The sequence below is a fragment of the Anabrus simplex genome, chromosome 1 (genome assembly GCF_040414725.1).
Source record: "Anabrus simplex isolate iqAnaSimp1 chromosome 1, ASM4041472v1, whole genome shotgun sequence".
Taxonomy (NCBI): Eukaryota; Metazoa; Arthropoda; class Insecta; order Orthoptera; family Tettigoniidae; genus Anabrus; species Anabrus simplex.
The window spans coordinates 1,179,057,312-1,179,073,420 of record NC_090265.1 but is presented as its reverse complement, the minus strand read 5'-3'; the positions used below and the strand labels follow the sequence as shown (position 1 = coordinate 1,179,073,420).

General features: G+C 42.2%; 1 protein-coding gene across 3 annotated transcripts in view; it reads right to left on the bottom strand.

The window, feature by feature from the left end:
• The window catches only part of Grip (Glutamate receptor interacting protein), a 475,280-nt gene extending 459,497 nt beyond the window's left edge, over positions 1-15,783 (bottom strand). For all 3 annotated transcript variants that reach the window (XM_067137515.2, XM_067137509.2, XM_067137516.2), the window contains exon 1: positions 15,637-15,783. The gene's annotated coding sequence lies outside the window, so the exon portion shown is untranslated. The remainder of the gene's footprint in view (positions 1-15,636) is intronic.
• Positions 15,784-16,109: the final 326 nt, after the last annotated feature.

The window sequence follows — 16,109 nt, the reverse complement described above, 5'->3', positions numbered from 1 at the left end:
ACTTTGTAACGGGATTTGAACCGTTACAGTGGATTTCTGCCTTTTTCATTTTTTCTGCTTCCATTTCATTTCAAACTCGGGTATCGAGAGTAAAGCCGGAGTTACACCTACCGAGTACTGGGCCGAGTCACTCGCTCTGTTACTCGACCGAGTAACTTATTGTGGAGTAATTGTGATTACACGAGGAAGAGACAGTGGACGAGTCAGGGCATTGAAACGTTTAAAGGGTGCTGGAACATGGTTATGTGAAGTAGGAAAACGAGGAAAATGAAGAGAGTTTTTTAAACACTATTGCAACTTGATCATACCTGCCGTAATAGACCGAGCTCGATAGCTGCAGTCGCTTAAGTGCGGCCAGTATCCAGTATTCGGGAGATTGTAGGTTCGAACCCCACTGTCGGCAGCCCTGAAAATGGTTTTCCGTGGTTTCCCATTTTCACACCAGGCAAATGCTGGGGTCACGGCCACGGCCGCTTCCTTTCCGCTCCTAGCCCTTCCTTGTCCCATCGTCGCCATAAGACCTATCGGTGTCGGGCGACGTAAAGCAACTAGCAAAAAAAAAAAAAAAAAAAAAAAAAAAGCCGTAATAGAGGAAATCAAAGATGACATTAGCAACGACAGAAAACGAGTATGGACAAGACCCTGGCTATTAAGACGAGATAAAGGAGGAACTGCATCCCTTTTAAGGGAGTTTGAAACTGAATATCTCAAAGAATATAGATCTTTTATGAGATTGGGGTTACATCAGTTTGTACTCTTGCATGAATTTTGACGTTGTTTCACTACTCCGTTTAGCCATTGTCATTGAAGAAATCAAATCACAGCACGCCAGACAGCACAAGAACACTCCTTCGCAATTGACTTGACTGATTACACTGACCGAGTGAAAAGCGAGTGAAGCGCCGAGGTGAGTGGGCAGGTGGTGGAGGTACTCATTCGGCCGAGCAGTTGGGCCACGTTTCTATCCACTGTCTCGCCCAAATCACTCGCTCGCTTTTAGGCCGAGCACTGACTGTACTTATCACATTAGCCGAGTACTCGGCCGAATGCACTGTCTCGGCCGAGTACTCTGTAGGTGTAATGCCGGCTTAACTGCGAGAACTTCACGCAACCTTCACGTCCTCTGACGTAACCACAACGTCGCTGTGGTTGTATAGCATACGCTCATTGCCTGCCTACCCTCCCGCTTACATTGTTGTGGGCCGGGTGGACGAAATGCCCAGCATGAGCATCTCTGCGATATAACAGACGCCGTTGAGGTCGGAAGTTTGTCGTGGAATATTTTTAATGTGCTACGAACAAACGATAGTACAGAGCGATCACTACGCTCAAATGTCACCGACCTTAGGATATCATGGCAACGGAGGACCAACGATTCACTGACTACATCTCTGAGATCGACTGAGATAAAAGACAGATTTAAGTTAATAAATAAAATTAGTTTTCATTTCCGAAAATAATTAGGTTCAATGTATTTTTAGCAGGTCGTTGAGAAGTAGGCCTAACAGATTGCTAGTATTTCTTAGTCAAGACGTTGAACACTGAAATAACCAGATGGCAGATACAGTACTCCTAACAATATGAACACCGAATTTCCTATTCGATAGAAAAACTACCCCGACTCTATGGATCACGATCTGCAGGTACTGTCCACAGATTGTGAACAAGCTCGTCTCCACACAAACCTTCTGTCCAAACTACCACAAAGGAGAGGTCAAACAGGAGACTCAGAAGAGCTTACCGTGTTATTGATGGTTGTTTGAAGAGGGAAATATAAGGAAACGGATGATCATAAAACAACTCGCAAAGATTGTTTCCGATTATTTCATGTAAGGGGTTTATGCTTTCATGGTCACCTGTCCAAAGTAGGCTACTTTTTGAATGTGAAATATGTTTCCTAATCAATGTCGATGTGATGGTTGTTGTGGTATGTAATAATTAGGGCTAGGATTGAGGACGGAGCAATAGTGTCCTTAAGGTTACCAACGCGGCAATGAAATAGTGTTGAAGTAGAAACCATAGAAAACAACTTCTAAGAGAGCACAGAAAGGCTGACGTATTTAAACACCTTCAAATACCATCGGATCGAACCTGTCAAGTAATAAGACAAAAATTAACATTTCTTTTGCTCCACCACCGAGCAAAGCTTTGCAGCTCCTATCACAATTCGTTCAAATGATATTACTATACCAATTCGCGCAAGTGTGAATTTTATGCATAATTTTGTTTGCGTAAGAAACACGGGTTACTTTATATTACTAACCACGGTCAGCATTCAAATTAATTTGTTTGAGTATTATTGAATAACTTTACTTGCATATACAGTATATACGCAGTGCCCAGAGTGTAATATTTACGAGGGAACACATACATGTGTTACACTCGGATTCGATTAAAATTTGGTAGGAATATTCGTGGGAGGCAGTAGAATGCTAAGGTAAAAACTACATGTGTTCAGCGCAAGTTTAAACGCCAAAATTGAACAAATAAATAGTCGTAAAATTAGAAGTGCCGCGGCAGTATCGGGGTGTGGCGGAGAGGTAGGGAGGAGCGAAGCAGCGGACGTGAACCAACCGGGCTGCGTCGAGCTGCGCCAGCAGCCAGGCAGCGTATAGTTAGCGCGTTCCCCCTTAACTTCCCGATCAGATGTGCAAAACGTAAATATGAAAACAGCACACGAAACAAATGTACAAAGGACGATGTTAGAACAACGATGCCAATAAGGTTTGAAAAATTACAATGAGTAACAAGAACTCGGGTGTGAATTTTTCAAACCTTATTTACATCGTTGTTCAAACATCGTCCTTTGTACACTTGTTTCATGTGCTGTTTTCATATTTACGTTTTGCACATCTGATCGGGAAGTTAAGGGGACCGTGCTAACTATACGCTGCCTGGCTGCTGGCGCAGCTCGTTACAGCCTGGTTGGTTCACGTCCGCTGCTTCGCTCCTCCCTACCTCTCCGCCACACCCCGATACTCCCGTGGCACTTCTAATTTTACGACTATTTATTTGTTCAATTTTGGCGTTATACTTGCGCTGGGCACATGCAGTTTTCACCTTAGCATTCTACTGCCTCCCACGAATATTCCTACCAAATTTCAATCGAATCCGAGTGTAACACATGTATGTGTTCCCTCGTTAGAAGATTTTCTATGAGTAAATATTATCCAGTTAATTTGTGTATCTAATTTTGAAACAAAATTATGTACCTACATAGTTTTAATTTTTGTTGGGGAAATTACACAAGTTTACTCGTGGTTGTTTCCTACCTGTTTTTATTAATATTTCAATATTGAGTAATATACTTGAAAACAACCACAACCATATGGCGATATTCAATATTAATACACACAATGTTTCTTAAATGCTTCGTTTGTAGATGCAGAGTGGGTCTCCGCCCTCAAGTGACCACGGCTGGCCCGTGGACCAACAGCTCTGCACTCTGACCGGCCAACCAAGCAGAGGAAGGGTGGCCACGGCTCTACCGTGGCTCTTCGCCTCTGCATTCGGGAGACGGGACAGGGCTGGACCTCATGGCTGGACCTCATGGCTGGCCCCAACCGTCGGCTGTCGTGAGAATGGTTTTCCATGGGTTTTCCATTCTCCTGCACTAAGGCGAATGCCGGGACAGTTCCAGTGTAGGCCTCGGCCGCCAAGCCCCTTGCCTTCTCCGAGATCTCCTTCACCGTAACAGATCTCCTGGCCTGAGAAACGGCGTCACCGTCTAAGAGGCCCGCCTCCCGCTTCAGGAAATGAAAACATTTCAGTAGTAGTTGTGTCTATTCTCAGTGTAAACAGTATATTCATTGTTACATCGTGAAAACACCTTTAAGATGGTAAAATGAATTGGAAGAGGCGTTAGCTACTGCGAAGTGTAGCATTTGTGTCCTTATAATCGTGACCACAAAAGCATAAAAGTTTAACGCGTTTAAAATAGTTGAGATACCTGCAACATACATAGTTTCAAGTGATAGGAAGATGGTGTGTAACACAGCAATAGTGGATAAAGGTAAGTTTGAATTAGTTTACAAGTGTCAGTTTTCTTGGCTGGAAAATAAGAACTCCATTTATCATAAGCTACAAACAAGGTGTATTTTTTTATATCTTCAGATAGCGGCAGTTCCATGAAGCCATCAACATCGTTCTGATGATATAATTTCTCTAGAGGAACTTTTACATTTTGAACTTTAAATTAGGCATCCTGATGGTGATGTTACAGGTGTCGAAAACGTACTTTCATTTTTGGACGACGATAGTATTGTTGATTCTGACCGAGTAACTGATTCAGATCTTTCAAAAAAAACTGAAGAAATCACCTAAAGCGCTTTCAAATGCACGAATACTAATAAATATACCGCTGTCAGCTTTACCTCTTCTGTGTTCTTTAATAAAATATACTGTCTTGTACCTCCCAGATGAAAATAAGTTTATTACATTCTGTCATACATTCGTATCAGGTACCTTCACAGTACCTGATTCATTAACATTTAACGTGTTCTCTTGAAAACTATATGTTCTGAGACGCATTTTCACCCTACGTCCTCAGATTTGTGAGGCTACGAGGTAAAACGGTTGAATACCATTGCTCCAACCAACAGCACACACCATTTTTAACGTTGCTTAGCTTCGAGACTTGTCTGAATATATTACTCTTAACATTTGGAAATATGAAGGATATGCTCAGACTGACTGCGACTAAATATCGAGAAAGATACTGAGGGTTACGTTCAGGCGGCTGTCTCTGGAGGTCCATTGAGAGTTCTGACCTGGCGTTGAGATCGTTTGTAACACCCTCTGGGGCGCCAGGCCTACAGCTCGTAAATAACTCAGCGCCCTCCCTCACTCTCTCTCGTTCAAGCAGTTTGTTTGGGGAAGAGCCTGCCGACATCCGCAGCTTATTTTTATATTTTTATAGTCTAACCCTTTCTACTTCCTGCTATATACTGCTTGATGGGTTCATTTCACTTCGATAGCTTGTACAGATGTCGGAAGACCAACATCAGTACAGTGCGGGCTCCGTTTTCGTTAAAAAATTAAAAAAACGTATTCAAAGAAAAGCCTAAACCCTATAATAATAATAATAATAATAATAATAATAATAATAATAATAATAATAATCTCTTATTTCTATGACCTAGAATATCGGGAAATATGCATGCACTTATGCCTTATATACGAAAATACGATAAAATATTGGAAAAGGAAATATTACGCAAACGAAATGAGTTACTGTCCAGAAATTGCTTAGGTCAGAAGCAAACCGATGAAATGGCTAACATAATTTTGTTTTTCTATTTTGACAGCTTACTGTTCGTGAAACTTCATTGAACTACAAATTCTAGGAATCCCAAAATGACCAAACACAAACATATTATTATTATTATTATTATTATTATTATTATTATTTTATTATGTTATTTTATTTTATTTGGCAGTTAGCGAACATATTTTTTTTCCAATCATGACAACATCTATTCTAATGTTGAACAGTATGCGATTAATAAGTTGATTTAATGCAGTATAGAAACGTTGTGAGAAATTCATATCTGCCTCCTGAACCACGTAGAAGCACTGCTGTATACACAGATTTAAGAAAGAAAATCCTTCCTTCAGCTTATCCTCCCATTTCTATAGTTGCTCGAGCCACTCTTTTTCTTTGTTATTGGATCGTACATCTCATTAACTTCCTTTATGGTTTTCGTCGACGTTGGAGTGCCGGAAATTTTGTCCCGCTGGAGTTCTTTTACAAGGCGGTAAATTGTAAATCTACTGACACACTGACTCGGGGATGACTTATTTGACCACCTTCAAATATCGCCAGATTGAACCGGGATCGAACCCGCCATCTTGGGCGTAGGATATAAGCATTCTACTATCTAAGTTACATTGCCTGACTTGTTTGGATTTGACTGTTTGGATGTCCTCACTACAACGTGACTTTTCAGTTGAAACATCCATCCTGGTATCCACCTTTATTCGAACCTCATTTATTTGGTTGGAAAGCCAGCCAGTGCGCTAATCATGTTGTAAATTAAGTGAGATAAAATGTTTAAAATATTTATTAATATTATAATAGAATAAATTAGAATTTATTTATAAGTTGAAAATTTAGCCTCGATGGCTAATTTTTGCCCGTTTTATGCCCTTCAATATCACCTGACACTCTTGTTTTAGTTGCTACGGTTCAACAGCGGCTAGTTTTACTAGCTGTGTACTGACTCCTCGAGTTCGCTACAGTCTATTGATACCTGTCTCCCTCAGCACCCTCTGGTGCAGCGGATGCAGGGCCTGCTGGCCGGGTGTTCGGATGCCGGCACCAGAATCGCGTTTCTGTGGCTCCCAAGCCACATGGGTGTAGAGGGAAGCGAGTTAGCAGATAAGGCTGCCAAGGAGACAGTAACACTGCCCCCGTTGCCTTTCAAGTTCCAGCAAGTGATATTCGCTCTCAGCTGAGACATCTGGTTATGTCCCATTGGGAGATGGAGTAGCAGGCCACTCCTCTTCCAAATAAGCTGAGAGCGGTAAAGGGTACAACGAAGGTATGGAGGACTTCCCTTCGGGCTTCTCGGAGGGAAGCTGTGGTATTATGTCGTCTTCGGATCGGCCACGGTATTCTGATGCACTCACGTTTGTTGAAAGGAGAACCCCCTCCGGTGTGTACTTGCGGCGATCATCTTACCGTGGTACACATCCTTACGGAGAAGGCTACGTGGACCTGGTCGATCTGCGCCGTAGTCCCGCGTACCATCTCCGTCATCCTGCGCGATGACGAGCAGTCCGCAGACTCGTCATCCGTTTTATGAGGGACAGTGGTCTTTTTTCTCGTGTTTAATATTGTTCTTGTCTTAGTGTATTTTTTGTCGACTGCGCTTTTATCCCATCGACTCTATTTTAGTTCGTGTTGCGTATTTTAAAGTGTTATTTTAACTCATAACATGAATTATATGTATATATATTTGACTGTCCAGGCAATGCCTTATTCCACTATTACCTCTATTTTCTATCCTTTTATTAGAAATAAGGCATTGCAAATCAGATCTATCTGCATTTGGGAGGCGGAGGAGCTGGTGCCCTCCATATGCTATCCTGCGACTGGTTTTCCATTCGCCTCAGAGACGTCAGGGAGAGCATGCGGCCATAAAACAAGCCCAAGTACACAACAAGCGCGACAAGCCGCACCAGGCTGTGGGTTAAGCGGCAAGCTGGAGTATGTTGTAATCGAGAGCAATAATGCTGGTCGACAAAATGATACAGTAAAGGCCTGAAGAAACTGAAATATTTGAAAGCTTCTGCGAACGTGAACGCCTTGAAGATGACAATTTGTAAACAAAATGACGTATACAGGATGTTCCCAAACATGTGGGAAGGTAATCGGGAGTGGATATTAGACTACATCCCAAAAGAAAACAAGAAGTCCCTATGAATGTGTGGTCTACGGTCGATCGTTTACGAGCTACACTTGATTTAGTTATGAGTTGGGATGTGGGGAAACATGGAAAATGAATAGCTGTGTTACTTCAAATATACAATTGTTATGCTGTTTGTTGGTTTACAATTTGCTTTACGTGGCACCGTCACAGATAGGTCTTATGGTGACGATGGGATAGGAAAGGCCTAGGAGTGGGAAGGAAGCGGCCGTGGCCTTAATTAAGGTACAGCCCCTGCACTTGTCTGGTGTGAAAATGGGAAACCACGGAAATCCATCTTCAGGGCTGCCGGCAGTGGGATTCGAACCCACTATCTCTCGGATGCAAGGTCACAGCTGCGCGCCCCTGACCGCACGGCCAACACACCCGGCCAATCGTTATGCTTTAACTAATAGTTTCAGGAGTGAATTAAAATGTTTACCCATGATTATCGTTTTCAGTTCATTTTTATGAATATTTCCATTGTTTAGGTTGAATTAAAGGTTACTTTGTAATGTACGCTTGGAAACAGGCAATTTGGGCACATTAATGAAGTTAATAGAAAAATAAAATTCTTCTTCGTCTTATTCCAAAGGAGCTAACATGGAGGTCATCGACCGACGTGATGAATAAGCGTGCTACTGTGATATATTAATCTTGGTCGCTGCGTCGCAATGGGACTTCCCGATGTCGCAGACGATACACACAACCTTGCCTGATGTAGAAACGCCAGTAAAGAAGCTACTGCAGTATATTTTATACACAAGTGAATAAAATGAAAACACTTTTCTTAGGTCTACACTCAGAAACTCACAATACAAGTTTAGTCTGCAGAAGTGAAGTGATATATAGTATATTGTGAGATAGATTCTAATAGAATTTCTGAACCAACTACTACGGCTGTGATAAAAGAATCAGTGGTGGCTCCTATGGGTTAGCTTTCATGAATTACTTATTAATGTCCTTTTTAGATTATGAGTTTTGGGAACATAATAATAATAATAATAATAATAATAATAATAATAATAATAATAATAACAGATAGTAATAATTGTTTAATATTCTTTCAGTTGCTATACATTTTAAGAGTGCCACAATGCAGGAATTTGGTTCCGGAGATGTTCTGAAAGCCAATAACACGGAGCTGTTAACCACTAGCCCTGAAGTCGGCACTCTTACATATCTCTCCTTCACCGCCATCCCTTTCTTTACCCTACTTCCCTTTCACCCAGTGGTCTTGGCTCGTCTCTCATCGGGTCACTGACCTAGATATTAATACTTAACCCTATAACTGTCCAAGTGTGGGGCTAGCAAAAATTTCAAATTTGACTTCTATATCATTGCTGTAATTCTTGTCACTGGTGGTTACTGATTTATACAAGTATTGCCATTTAATATATCGATTTAAAGAACCATATCTGTACTATAGTTTTGGAAATTAAGACTTCTGTTGATGGACAAAGTTTTTCAAAGTGAGTTCGTCTCGTGGTCCAGGTCGTGTAGCTGTGAGCTTGCATTCGGAAGATGGTGGGTTCGACTCCCACCATCGGCAATCCCGAGATTGTTTTTTCCAGGCATCTCATTTTTTACAACAGGCAAGTGCTGGGCCCGCTACCTGTCCAGTTCTCGTCCTTACCCACCCGTGAGTCGCCGAACACCTTTGATATGTTCGTACGACATTAAACAATTAGGAAAAGAAAGTGGCCACGCGGCTTGGATCACGCAGCTTGCATTCGGGAGATACCGAGTTCGAACCCCTCTGTCGGCAGCCCTGAACGTGGTTTTTCGTGGTTTCCCATTTTCACACTAGGCAAATGCCTTAATTAAGTCCACGGTCGCTTCCTTCCCAATCCTATGCCTTTCCTATCCAATCGTCGCCTTAAGACCTATCTGTGTCGGTGCGACGTAAAGGAGATTCTAAAAAAAAAAAAAAAAAAAATAAACTGTTCCTCGAAAATATGTAACTACAGTAAATAAAGGTGAAAAAAAAAAAAACCGACGGGTGTTTGTACTGTCCCTAACATTCCTCCAACTTGCACTACACTATCCTCCATCACACTAACAGGCAGTTTCCAATACCCGACAGACGCTGTCCACCGTCGATGAAGAGAGTGTTTTACTGTTAGGGGTGCGCAGCTGTGTACTTGCATTCGGGAGATAATGGGTTCGAACCCCACTGTCGGCAGCCCTGAATATGGTTTTCCATGGTTTCCCATTTTCACACCAGGCTGCTTCCCACTCCTAGGCCTTTCCTATGATATTGTCGCTATAAGACCCATCTGCGTCGGTGCGACGTAAAGCAAAAAAAAAAAAAAGAAAAAAAGAAATCTAAAATAGGCCTATCGACCCATGGCACTTGTTGGGTCGTAACAGCAGTCAGCCAAGGTACAGTAAGCTGCTTGTACCCAATTTCATAGTCGAGGGCGTTAAATTTGGTCCTCGCAATGACTGCGAAGGACCAAGCGTGTTCACCATGCAGTACGAGTCATTTAGCTGCAAGCTTGCAATCGGGAGATGATGGGTTCGAAACTCACAGTCGGCAGGTATGAAGACTATGTTTTGTGGTTTCCTTAATTTTCAAACAAGGCAAATGCTGGGACTGTAACTTCGTTAAGGCCACAGCAATTACCTTTTCAGTCATAACATTTTCCCATTCCAATGTCGCTGAAGATCTACAGGAGTCACTGTGACGTCAAACAACTATCAAAGAGACTGAGAATGTCAGACAATACAAATAGGTCCTTGAGAACATATTACATAACTTGAATTGAAGTCATTATTTTAAAATCTGAGCTGAGTGGCTCGGACGGTAGAGGAATTGCTTCCTGATCGCATGTTGGCGGGTTCGACCTGAGCTAACTCGAGCAGTATTTGAAAGTACTAAAATATCTTCATGTCGGTAGATTTAGCTGTAGTGTACTGTACATTGGGACAACATTTTGGTTCCTTAATGTCTCCGGAAACATCAAAACTTCGTAGTGGGAGCTAAAACTCATAATGAAAGAAAAAGAAAAAGAAACAGTTTTCTCGCGGTTTACGACCACATAATGAAAGTGTCTTCAAACAACCAATTTTCTTGTTGGCGTGTTAATTTATAACGCGAAAGATCCCTCTGTGGATCAGCAGTAGATTGTCGGCCTTCTGATTCCAAGATTGCGGATTCATACACGAGACAGGTGGCGGAGAAAAGCCCACTTGACAATTTATGTCGTTCGATGCCGGCATGTAAAAGATCTCTGGTGGCACATTTGGTCCCGAAAAAATAATTGAAAACCAACCATAGATTGCCGAACAGAGATGCAGACAATCCTCCCCCCTGGTAGTATAAAATGGGACGTCAAAAATTACGTGCCGCAGCCTAGCTGGCGTCAAATTAAAAGGCCTGCATGCAGTAGCCGAAGCATTATTACTACTACTATTATTATTATTATGATGATGATTATTATTATTATTATTATTATTATTATTATTATTATTATTATTATTATTATTATTATTATTGCTACGGCATTTGTTTTACGTCGCACTGACACATATAGGTTTTATGGCAACGATCGGATAGGAAAGGCTTAGGAGGTGGAAGGAAGCGGCCGTGGCCTTAATTAAGGTACAGCCCCGGCATTTGCCTGGTGCGAAAATGGGAAACCACGGAAAACCATATTCAGGGCTGCCGACAGTGGGGCTCGAACCCACTATCTCCCGATTACTGGATACTGGGCGCACTTAAGCGACTGAAGCTATCGAGCTCGGTTTATTATTATTCAAACTTGTACAATTCCGAATTTACAGATGCGACTCCTAGCTCAAATATTTCACCGTGGCTTTAGACTAGTACTTGAATAGTAGGGTCTAGTTAATTTCAAGCCTTAGTCACCAACTGGCAACAAAACACTCGCTAATATTAATCGCATGGCCTTAGCTACAGTATTTAGGCATCTTGACGTCATTTAGGTTGTCTGCGTATCAATCTCGATATTTCGTTTTTCTCTACCAAATGATAGAAAAAAACACACAGAGAGCTCTATGAATGACCTCTGACCGATATTTTATTTAATTTCGTCGGAAAAACCCCAAATATGTCACCACAGGTCTTTTATATGCCGACCAATTACGGCATGAAATACCAATGAACTTTCGCCGCCCCTCGAAAATTAGGTTTCCTCAGCTGGGTTTAAACCCATGAACTTGGGATTCAGATTCTGACACTCGACCACTGATCTACACAGGGAACCGCTATGTCTGTTACACACAGAGTAAGCACCTCTGGAACACAGGTAATCAGAGATAGTCTGCATTCGAACAAGTGCACCTGTAAGGGTTATCATCGGAGATAGTCATTGCTTCGAATATAAATGAACAACAATCAATGTAAAAACTCTCTCTCCGGGCGAGTTGGCCGTGCGGTTAGGGGAGCGCGGCTGTGAGCTTGCATCCGGGAGAGTTCGGTTCGTATCCCACTGTCGGCAGCCCTGAATATGGTGTTCCGTGGTTTCCCATTTTCACACCAGGAAAATGCTGGGGCTGTACCTTAATTAAGGCCACGTCAGCTTCCTTTAAACTACTAGGCCTTTCCTTATCCCATCGTCGCCATAAGACCTATCTGTGTCGGTGCGGCGTAAAGCCACTAGCAAAAAAAAAAAAAAACTCTCTCAAAGTCCGAATCGTTGGCTGAATAGTCAGCGTACTGGCCTAGGATTCAGAGGGTCGCGGGTTCGATTCCCGGCCGAATCGGGGATTTTAATCGCTTCTGATTAATTCTTCTGGCTCGGAGACTGGGTGTTTTTGTACGTCCCAGTACTCTCCTCTTCATATCCATACAACATACCACACTACCAACCCCCACAGAAACACGCAATAGTGATTATATCCCTCCATATAGGGTTGGTGTCAGGAAGGGCATCCGGCCGTAAAACAGGGCCAAATTCACATGTGCGACGCAGTTCGTACCCCCGACCCCACAGGTGTGGGAAAAAGCGGTAGGAAAAGAATAGGATAAAAACTATTTCAAACTACAGTCGACTCCATGAAAATATGTGTAAAATGGTGACGAAGATTTATTCGGTTTGTTCATTTTTCACAGTCTTGTATTAATACCCTCCCTACACAAAACTTCTTTGCAAGATCATGATTTTTTTTTTGTTAGTTGCTTTACGTCGCACCGACACAGATAGGTCTTACGGCGACGATGGGACAGAAAAAGGGTTATGAATGGGAAAGAAGCGGCCGTGGCCTTATTTAAGGTACAGACCCAGCATTTGCCTGGTGTTAAAATGGGAAACCACGGAAAAACATCTTTTGGGCTGCTGATAGTGGGTTCGAACCTACTATCTCCCGAATACTGGATACTGGCCGCACTTGAGCGACTGCAGCTATCGAGCTCGGTATGATTATTTTTAAACATAAAAAGAGATTGGAGAATACTTCTACATTAATGATGTTTTTGTTTCATATACTTGTAAATACTAAACACATCGTGGTCAACAGCCTCATGCACTTAGTGTGTGTTGTTTTGCGCTCTGAGCCACTCAACACGGCTGTGTGAAGTTTTTGTGGTGTGTGTCCACGTAGTGTCTCTACTAATGTGCCTTGCGTAGCCTGTTACTAAGGAGCCCAGCATCGAGAAGAAAAACGAAGAAAGTTCTTAGTACAATATTTCACTTATGTACATCTTAGCCAATGGCTCTATCATTTACTTATATTTTTAGGAATTTGAAGCACAAGAGTATGATTTTCCGTTTACAAATCTTACAATCTTTCTTTTTTCTTTATAAGGTGTGTAGGCCTACGTCGCACCGGTACAGATAGGTCTTACGGCGACGATGGTTAGGAAAGGGCTAAGAATGAGAAAGAAGTGGCCGTGGCCTTAAGTAAGGCACAGCCCTAGCATTTGCCTGGTGTGAAAATGGGAAACCAGGGAAAATCATCTTCAGGGTTACCGACAGTGGGGTTCGAACCCACTATCTTCCAAATGCAATTAATCAGGATTCGCAACACGATTACCTTGGTATGAATCTCATTCCCCTCCCTCGCCGTAAAAAGGAACCGTGATAGAGATCCCATCCTTACATTCACCATTCTAAATTATATGGCACCTTTAGCTAATGACAGAGCCGGAAATAGGAGGATCTGTACGAGGAAACAGTAAGTTTTTGCGTATATTAAGTCGTTACATTGGAAACACGGGAAAATCAACTTCAAAACTTCTGTCATGGCACTGGAACCTATCACCTACTGAATAGAACTGTACAGTCACACCACCCGTCCCGTTTAGCAACTCTATCGGTCAAAGCAAGTAAATAGCCGCAACGTATCGGTATTCCTAAATGTGTTATTTAATGATCTACCGAATGAATAAGAAATATATTTTGAATAAAATAACAAAACAAAGAGAAAACACAACAACAAAAACAAGAACTATAAGCTGCAAGAAACAAATGCATGCCTAGGGCAGCGTTTACCAAGCGTGGGTACTTGTACCCTTGAGGATACGCCCTGGACAGTTCACGGGTATGCTGAAAATAACGAGAGGAAAAAACGAAATCTACAAATAAAATCCGCAAAAGAGGAACTGCATATCAATACGAAGAGAAGAAATAATACTTCGGACGCAGAGTTACGTTGAAGTTAAGACTTGTTTGGAGCCGCTGCAACATTTGCCTCGTTTACTAGACTGAAGTAGTGGAGGAGGCCTTCACGAAAAAAAAAAAAAAAGCAACCCAACAAGCTTTATGCGAATCTGGATTTAAGACTGAATCTTACATCTTTTGAACCTCACTTAATTTCATTAAGAATGTTTATACTGGCCAGTGATCTGTGTAAAATATATTACAGACGTTTCGGCACTGGATTTCGTATACGGCCGGATGCTCTTCTCGCCGCCAACCCTATATGGAGGGGCAAATTCACTAAAACTTGATTCTGTAGTGGTTGGCAGTGTTGCGTGTTGTATACAGATGAAGAGAACGTATTAAGACGAATACAAGCACCTAGTCTTCGAACCAGAGGAATTAACCTCACGCAATTTAAATCGCCGGACAGGCCGGGAATCGAACCCGGAGCTCTTTGAATCGAAATTCAGCACGCTGATCACTCGGTCATTGAGTCGTCGGACAGATATATACATCTTCTTCTTCTTCTTCTTCTTCTTCTTCTTCTTCTGCTTTTCCCACATCTGTGCGATTGTGGGTGTGAACTGTGTCGAACATATGGATTTGGCCCTGTTTTACGGCCAGATGCCCTTCCTGGCGCCAACTTTATTTGGAGGGATGTAATCACTATTGCGTGTTTCTGTGGTGGTTGGTAGTGTAGTGTGTTGTCTGAATATGAAGAGTAAAGTGTTGGGACAAACATAAACACCCAGTCCCCGGGCCAGAAGAATTAATCAGAGGCGATTAAAATCCCCTACCCAGCCGGGAATCGAACCCGGGAACCTCTGAACGGAAGGCCTCAACGCTGACCATTCAGCCAATGAGTCGGATGAACAGATAAATATGATTATTAAATTATGAGTAATGGTTATATTTTCACGACCACATTGTACCCTAAAAAACTGTCACCGTATTAGGTCATGTTCAGAACATATAATACATATCGAAGAGTTTGTTAAATACGATCATCAATATTTAATATCGAGCTATATTTCTTTCTGTTTTGCCGAATGCTGTAAAATTTGATCCGTGTTTTGTACTTCTAGTGTTGTCATTTTCCTTTTCCAACTCATTTCTACAGTTTATGTTGAGACAGGCACTGAACGAAGGTATCACTATTTAAACAGGTTCTTTTTTATTATAAATTGCTTTACATCGCACCGATACAAATAGGTATTACGGCGACGATGAGAAAGGAAAGGGCTAGGATTGGAAAGGAAGCGGCCGTGGTCTTAATGAAGGCATATTCCCAGCATTCGCCTGGTGTGAAAATGGGAAACCACGGAAAACTATATTCAGGGCTGCCGATACTGAGATTCGAACCCACTATCTCCCGAATGCAAGCTCACAGCTACTTGGCCCTAACCGAACAGTCAACTCACTCGGTAGCTACGATTTTAAAAACCATGGGTAAAATCTGTAGAAATTGTTTTAAAAGTGGTACACAAATGTGGAAAATCTAGGAAACATTAACCTAGAGAATACATTTCTGGTGATTAGTAAACCGTCAGAAAATAGGAAACATTTATTCACACACACAAAAAAAGAAGCAGGCATCAATCAAAAAGTTGTCACATTACCTGAACTAGAAGTAATAATGTTGCGTGTCTAATATCACTCCCTCGCATGACACGAACACTGCCCTAACGACACAACTTCGTTATCTGCCTATCGCACAACACAACACACGACTCGCCTGTACCGCACCGTACTGTCAGAATGACAGCTGTGTGCTCTGCCTGCTCTGGACGGCATAGCCGTCGCTCACTTATTCTCATTCAAGGGCCGCCCGCTTCTTCTCAGCCCCCTGAAATGGCATGCGGGGAGGACACAATACACCTGCTGCTGCCTTCCCTTCTCATCGCATTCCTCAGCCCCCTGTTTTCCAGCAAGCTCCGTCACGTTTTACCATGCCTGGTAAGAATGATAATTAGAACCACCGATGCTTTGCAATGTAAACGCAAATTTATACATACAAATTAAAATATTACTTTTGTTTTTGTTTCAAGTAAGAGGGAGGAATAGTTTTTACGCTGGTGGTAAAATAGCATTG